Here is an 8,787-nt window from a genome sequence, read left to right as displayed (position 1 = left end):
AATGTTTGTTACTCCATAAATCAACAGGATTTATGTCCTTTTACTTATGCTGCTGAAATATTTCACATATTTTAATTATTGATTCTTTAGCAAAGGATGGGTCATGGGCCAGAATAACAGAGTGCTGACACTGTTTCTTGCAGATTCTCTTTCCTCTCTTGGCATACAGGATCATTACCCTTTTTTGGGCTGCCTTTTTCCAGTTCCATAGATACCACTTTTTTGATGGCTTGTTCAGTAGGACACTTCTCCTTGTGCCCTTCAGATGGAGGTTTGTAGCCCCCATGTGTTTATGACTGCAAGACAGGCTGCAGGAGGTGATGGAGAGCTTGTTAAACAAATTTGCCCCTTGACGGCAGAGCTCCAATACAAAGGGATCTAGAAGGCGGGTGGAATGAGCTGGTGGGATCCTTACGAAATTTGAGATGGACAAAGTCCTGCAGCTGGGAAGGAAGAACCCCTTGCAATGACACACGGTGGGCTCTGACTGTCTGGTGAGCAGTTCTGCTGAAAAAGACCTCATGGTCTTTGTAGGCACCAAGACGAGTATGAACCAAGTCCGCCCTGGCAGCAAAAATGACCAGCAGCATCCTAGGGTATATTAACAGGAGCCTAAGTCAGTAGTTTAAGGAGCTCACTTCTTCTTGGACAGCATTTAAAACACTGTTACCAGTTTTGGGTCACCTAGCATAAAAAGGTGTTGGTAAAATGATGGAGTTCTATAGAGGGCCATGGAGAAGGTCAGGGAATGGCAGCACTTTCCCTGGGAGGAGAATGTGGAACTGGGTTTGTTTGTCCTGAAAAAAATGTTTTGGGAAGCCTTAACAACAGCTTTCCAAGACTTACAAGTAAGTCACTGAGAAGATGAAGCCAGGCTTTTTGGAGTGCATATCATGTAAGGATGAAAAAGTGATAAGCATGATAAGCATGAACCGAAACAAGAGAGCTTCCAACTGATATAATGAGAAACTTTTTCACTATGAGGTCAGTAAATCTGAAATCCCACCACCCAGAGAATCTGGTAGTCTCCATCTGCAGAAGTTTTCAAAATCTGACCGGATAAAGCCCAGAGCAACCACGACTAATCTCATAGTTGTCCCTATATTAAGCAGCAGGACCCCATGAAATCCAGAGATTACTTCCAAACTAAATTATCCTATCATCCCGCAATCATCCTGGCTAGCAGGATCATTCAAGATACAAAACAGGCAGATCCTAGTATTTTCTGACCCATATTATTCCTTTAGGAATCTTGCTGTAAATAAAGGGGATTGATGTCCCTTGTCCATCCCTTCTTTTCAGTCATGACAGTCTGTCCTGATGGGGATTTATGTGCACTGACATTGACTCAGTGGCTCTAAGGAGCTCCTTTGCTTTGTCCTTACACTCAGCAATTAATGTGTGTCTGCAGTTTGTCTCTCCTTAGGTTGGTGTTTGGGGAATTTTGTTGCTATTTTGGTGGTCTTTAAAAAAAAAAATTAATGATGTGGTTTTACTGCTTTTGAGAGAGCAGATGTAGAATAACATCCTATAACAACTGCCAGAAAAAGAGAACTGAGATAGCATTTGCTGATATCATGGATGAACTTTGCCCTGGTTTCAGGTTGGGCTATCTTAGTTTCATATTCCTCTTTTCACATCTACAGTAGCTTCATTGCAACTGCGAAACTCTGTATATCAGCACAATGAGGTTCTAGAGCTTCAAGCATCAGCAAAACTTTATGCTATCCATGGGTGGCCAAGGAGGAAATCTACCCTATCCTAATGTGTAGGGCTGTGTAGACCAAAGTCTCTAGTAAAGCTTTATCATTTTTATAGCTAAAGCTGGATGGTTTACAGTTGTGGGATTAAAGGGTAAGAGAACAGTGCCTTTATAGCTGCTTATTAGTCATATAGTGGATAACACCTGAATGTTGGGCAGCACAATGGAGAAACACCACATATATGGAAGGCATTCAAGATTATGGAGTGGTTTCTTACAATGGAAAAAAAATAAAGATTCAAGAACATCCTTGTCTATACAATTTTTTAGTTTCTGGCACTGTGACCTGAATACGCTTGTAATGTCACATTTTAGAGTGTAACATACAAATATTTCGTTTATCTTTTACCTTTCCATGGTAGCAGAAACTGCACTTAAATTGGTCCTTTGGGCTTATTTCTCCTGCTTTTAATTGGAAGTTAGGAAAGGCCAAATGAGTGAGTTACTATTAACCTGGCAAAACCCAGTTAAAGACATTTATTTTTCTTCAGGTATGTTAAAGACTGGCTATATTTAACTTCAGCAAGGTTTAATTTACTTGAAAAGACTCTAAAACTACTCTCACTTGTGAATTCTTGATTTTTGCATTATTTTTGCTTTCTAAAAAGGGTGGATGCATCTGAAGAAGACCACAGCAAAAATATTGAGGTTTTTTATTAAAGCATTAACATATTTTTAAGGAATGGTTGAGCAAACTAAGTTTGTTTAGCCTGAAGGAGTTAGTAAGGAGAGTTGGTAACTGTCTTCAAACAGAAGAACAAACTCCAGGGGTGGAGATTCCCCAGGTTCTTTGGCCTTTCTGTCAGTGCTGAACAACCCTTGCAGTGAGATTTTCTTCCCCTGATCTTCCATCAGAGTTTCCCTGCTGCCAGTTTAGACTCTTGTCAGTTGTAGTTTTGCTCTGCACCTCTGACAGGAATTGGCCTTGTGTCCTCCATGGCTGAGAAACTTTTTCCCTGTGAGGTCAGTAAATTAGAAATCACACCACCCAGAGAAGCTGGGTAGTCTCCATCTGCAGGGGTTCTCAAGACCTGACTGGATAAGGCCCAGAGCAACCATATCTCACCTCACAGTTGTCCTTGTATTAAGCAGCAAACTAGACCTGATGGCATGCAGAGTTCACTTCCAATCTGAATTACCTCATGATCCCATGATCCTTCTGGATAGCAGGATCATTCAGGCTCATTACCCAAGACCAAGACTGCCAAATCCTAGTATTTCCATATTATTCCTTTAGGAATCTTGCTATAAAGAAAGATTATCAATGTCCTTTCTTGTCCATTCTTTCTCTTCAGCCATGATAGTCTGTCCTGATGGGGATTTATGTGCACTGACATTGACTCAGTGGCTCTAAGGAGCTCCTTTGCTTTGTCCTTGCATTCAGCAATTAATGTGTCTCTGCAGTTTGTCTCTCCTCAGGTTGGTGTTTGGGGAATTTTTTGGCTAATTTGGTGTTTTTAAAGGCATTTTTAATGATGTGGTTTTACTGCTTCTGAGAGAGCAGATGTAGAATAACATCCTATAACAACTGCCAGAAAAAGAGAACTGAGATAGTATCTGCTTATCTGTAGGATTTCAACACACAAGATGCTCTTCCATGGCAGTCCATGATAGTTCCTGCAAGCAACTGAGTAGCAACAAAGAACAAAAGTGTGAAAATATATCACAGAACACAAACAGAAAGTAAAAGGAAAGTCCAATAATGTTACACAAGAGTGGGGTTTTTCTGTGGGAAAACACTAGTTCCAGAGTTTCTTTCTGACCAAGTCACTTTTCAAATTTAGTGTCCAAGTATAGTTAAGGGATGACCAGGGTTCAGCTCCAGTAACTCCTTCTGCTTGGCTGCTGGATCCCAGCCAGGATCTCTATTGAGGGCTGGTTTTCATGGCTGCTATTCCCCAGGTTGCAGGTTCAGCCAACGCGGGTGTGTGACCCAGAGACACGTGTGCACATGTCCGTGGAAAGGCCATGGACTGCACAGGCTGCCACAGACAAGGTGCTGCCTTCAACAACCCCACACATAACACGATCAGGACTGACACAGCCAAGTCTCCTTCCTCCTCTCCAGATGATCGAAGCCCACTAGTGAAAACATACACAGCTTCACTCTCTAGATCCACAAGTGCATTCACAGGTCCTTCAAATATGACTATGAGCCCTCAGCCTGACCATAATCATGCCTGGATTTTGGCTCTCTGACCAAAGAATATGTGCTTTCCACTTGCTGGCTGGTGCAGCTTGTTGCTTGCTAGCTGACCCATACACACATCACACACCTGTCTCATAAACATTCTTGCAGTCATGGATGCCTTGAATGCCAGCAGGAGTCTTCTGCCTGTGGGATGTCCCTGCCTGAATCCATGCTCTAATTGATGGCTTGAAGTCTGTTAGAAAATTACACCACTGTGACTCATTTTGAACCGAAAAGGTCTTTCTTTGATAAAATTAATGAAACAGATGCTGTCATATTTCACACATCCTTACAAGCTTGACTTCCCAAACTTTAAAATTCACAACTGCTACAAGCTTGCAGACACTAAGAATAAGTGAAGGAGACACCTGTAGAACTGGTGACTGAAGAGACAAGGCTCAACAGAACAATTCATTTAGGTTCAGACCTGTGCAGGGTCCATGCCGCTTAAATCTGGCCTAGCAGACCCTGTATCCTGTAGCAGCCTCTCTCACATGCCATTGCATCTTTTATATCTGAGCTTTTAATGCAAGACTAACTTCCCTGTCAAAGCACCACACATTTCTCTGTCCCACATGGTATTCAAAGCTTGATGAAGATAGTCTTAGACCCATTAGGACCACTAGTGATATAGGTCTCATAGGTCTCTCTAGCTTTTTCCTTATAATTCTGAGAATGGTCAGGCTACTGCAGATAGTTTCCTCTGAGTTGACATCAGTAGTGTATGACACTCTTTCAACAAAAAAGGCAAACATAAATTTAGAAGAAAACCATCCAAATGATCCATCACCACTTTTTGTTGCTTTTGTGCTAAATATTAATTTTATGCTAATATAGATTTTCAGGGAAAGTTTTAACTGCTAACAAAAGGCATTTTGTGAAAACATAAAGCAGAAATATTTTTAACAACTGACAAAGCAACCAAGGTTGGAAGCTGACTCTGGGAATTGTTTTAGTAATGACTTTGCAATATTGTCCAAAATGCCTATTAGTTAATTTCAAAATTAACCATCAGAGAGGAAGTATACTCTCCAGTAGCCTGATTCTGTAAAATAAGTTCCTAGTGATTAGTGATATAAGGCAGGTAGCTAATATTTATGAGGAAAAATGCTGAAATACAGTTAATTCTGAAATTTACTGAATGTTTAATTCAATTCAGTAACTCTTCCTGGTGGTTGACAATTGGTCAGGTACACCAGAGCAGAAAGTAGGAAGTCAGCCTCCTGTTGACCCTTGAAAGATGGTGACAGATGGTGACCAGAGGCAAGATGGGTTGAGTTTTGAGGACACACTACAGAGTTCACTCCACCAAAGTTTAAGGGGTGCTCTTTTCTGCAAAGAAGAGTTCCAATAGGACTGGTTGAGAGCAAAGTCTGGCATTTGGGAGAACCAAAAACTTGATACAGGAGAATACTTGTGCCTGTGTAGAGAAGAAAATAAACGAGGGTGGGGAAATGAAGAGAAACAAGATCAGGGGTTCAAAAATGTCAAAAGACAGAAAAATAAGCTGGTGAACAATCTATGCCTTCTTGTTCCATAGACAGAAATGGAAACAGTTGATACAGGAAAAGTATTAAAAAGAAATACTATATCAATCATTTACTTCAGACTGAATTGGGAAAATGTTTGGAGTCATACTTAGCAGAATAATATGGCAGGTTAACAAGTGTGTGAAAGAAACATCATCTCTAACCAGATTCAATTATTTAATTTCAAAACTGACAGTATAAAGCATCACTTACAATATTTTCAGTAAATACTGAAAAAAGTGTCTGCAAATATCCATGATTCTTTTCCCATGCTTCAGCTTTAAAATTTGGACTTTTAAGCTACTATTTAATAGGTTTCTATTTACACCCTGTTTCTAGATTGTACACTGTGACCTGCTTTCTGGTTTTGAGACAAGAATGTTGGTGCTTTTGATTATCATCTACAATAGTGCCCTTTACATCTACTACTATACATAAAGATGTATATGAATACATATGTCATAGAATCAGAGAATGGTGTGGGTTGGAAGGGACCTTAAAAAACACTTCTAGGGATGGTGCATCCACAGCTTCAGCCAGCTGAAATTGAGCCAGCAGTGTGCCCAGGTGGTCAAGAAGGCATCCTGGCTGATGTCAGAAACGGTGGGTCTGGCAGGCCCGGGACAGAGATTGTCCCCCCTGAACTCGGCACTGGTAGGGCCACATCTCAAAGCATGTGTTGAGTTTTGGGCCTCTCACTGCAAGAAAGACACTGAGGTGTTGGAGTGAGTCCAGACAAGGACAACAGAGCTGGTGAAGGGTCTGGAGAACAAGTCTGAGGAGGAGGGAGTGAGGGAGCTGATAGTGTTTAGCCTGGAGTAAAGGAGGCTCAGAGGGGATCTTTGTGCTCTCTGTAACTACCTGAAAGGAGCTTGTGGGAAGGTGGGGGTTTGTCTCTTCTCCCAGGCAACTTACAGTGAGACAAGGTGAATTGGACTCAGGTTACCCCACGTGAGGTTCAGGATGGATATTAGGAAAAAAGTATTCTCCGAAAGAGTGGTTAAGCACTGGAATATGCTGCCCAGGGAAGTGGTGGAGTCGTCATCCCTGGAAGTGTTCAAAAAACATCTAGAAGTGGCACTTTACAATATGGTTTATTGGGCATGGTGGGACATGATAATTTTGAAGGCCTTTTAAAACATTAATAATACTATGGTTCTAAGAGAGAAAGGGGATTAAAAAAAAAAAAAAAAAGCTACTTAAATGCCAATGGATATCTCCCATCGAAACTCTTTGGAAAACTAAGGTTGTGTATTAGTTGTGCTTCCCAGGTAAGAAAACTAGTAAACTGCAATAAGCAGAAAAATTCTACACCCCATGTGTCACAAAGTACTTTAATGTGTGCCAACCACTGTGGTTCAGCAAGTTTCTGGAGGATAAGGACAAACAAGGACCAAAGCTCTAAGGGTTATCAAGATGCTCATGCTTCAAGAGGCTCTGAACCAGAGCAATGAGGTGGTCGGATGTCCTTGTAGGAACATATGAACTAAAATACAATGGTCAGTGAATTTTGGTCCCTGAGGGTAATATTGGCCACTGTCAGTTCCACTGACCGGGGTGTTTCACAAGACTTCTGTGCAAGCTATAAATGGAGGCAGGTGAGATGCCTTTCACAAACAGCAGCCCTGGACTGCAGGGATTGCCCTCAGCTCTCCCCATCCCTGAAGCTGACATCAAGGTGAGAGGCACATTTTTTATATGAAAACTATAATGGTTTCTTGTGCAGGTGCTATGAAATGCAGTTGAAAGAGAAAAAGGCTTTAGTGTTGGGATGAGAGCTGCAGCACATATGCGAGAATATGCTGTCTGTATCTGTGGATGCTTATCCCATCTTTCGGGTGATGAGAAAATGGCTGCAGGACAAACACAGCCTACAAAAGGAGAGGGTGGAGAGGGCTATTGCTACACAGTTCTGAGGGCTGAAAGCAAGACTATTTTACAACTTAATTTTGGCATCTACCTAAACCAACACACACAAGAAAATAAAACTGGACAGTTGTGGATACAGAACTCATTTTACTTTTTTCCTCCAAATTAAAATTTCTATGTCATGCCCTCACTCTTTTTCAACTGCTGCTATGTTTATTCTTGTTAAAAATGTTTAATTTTTACTTTGTTTCTTTTTCCCTCCATCATTTTGTGCTTTTTTCCTAAAGGCTTCTTACAAGCACTCCATGTTTTATCTGTTCCTTTCGTGCAGGCTGTCATCCAGCTCCTACAGCAAGAAGTCCAAACTCCAGAAGTCCTATTGAAATGGGAAAAATCATTCTTTATGAGCATGCCAACTTCCAGGGTTTGTCCAAAGAATTCACCACTGATGTTTCCAATCTAAGAGATAAAGATTGGAATGATATTGCTTCCTCGGCGAAAGTAATTGGCCAGCCTTCAGTGGTTTATGAGCATGCAAACTATAATGGCCAGTTTCTGATACTTGAGGAGGGAGAACATAGCTTTTTGGGTAGAAGGATGAATGATAAAGTCAGTTCTCTGCAGATGATCACTGAAGATTGGCACAGTCCCCAGATCACTCTCTAGGAACACATCCAGTATCAAGGGAAGGAGAGGGTAATAAGAGAAGCAACCAATCTGGCTGCAGGACATGATAATGATATTATGTCTTCTCACAAAGTCCAGCGAGGGGCCTGGCTGTTGTGTGAGAACAGTGATGGAAGCGGAATTCAATACCTTGCACGAGAGAAAGAACATCTTCCAAATTACAAGGCGATCAACTTCAACGACAAGCTTTCGTTCCTGCGTCCCCTTCACCCTGGCTGTTCCTATTAGAATGCAAATCCTACAATGCCAAGCGAAGATGCAGCCCCCCGCAAGAAACTGGAAACCTAGATCTTTGCCTCTGCTTGTGTTGCTTCCTTTGTAATTTGTTTTACAATGTCCTTGCAGTGCCTCGGCCTCTACCATTGTCTGTAATCCATTTCTGTTGATGGCATTAAAGAATCTCTTGCAAGCAACAGTGGGGCTGTTTTATGCACTGTTTAGTATAGACCAGTACTGCCCTTCCATGATGAGATGTCTCTGTGTATCTAGGGAAGGGTTCATGCAGTCACTTGCAAACATTTTTTCCTGGATCTCTCCTGAAAGACGTTATCTCCTTCCAGTTTCATGGGTCAGTAACAGCAGGTTCAGGCTTGACTCAACCACACTAAAAGTCTTGGCAAGCATGTTGATTACTGCTGTGATCATGGCCCAAATTTCACCTGCAGACTGTATTTAACTATCACAACCATGATTGTATCTCAAGGCATTGATCATACTGACAATATAGTATTCTACTGCCCTAAATTACA

The sequence above is a fragment of the Empidonax traillii genome, unplaced genomic scaffold, assembly GCF_003031625.1.
Source record: "Empidonax traillii isolate 1590-97213 ecotype Southwest subspecies unplaced genomic scaffold, ASM303162v1 scaffold163:size1593379, whole genome shotgun sequence".
Lineage (NCBI taxonomy): Eukaryota > Metazoa > Chordata > Aves > Passeriformes > Tyrannidae > Empidonax > Empidonax traillii.
Note: the sequence above shows the minus strand (reverse complement) of the source record.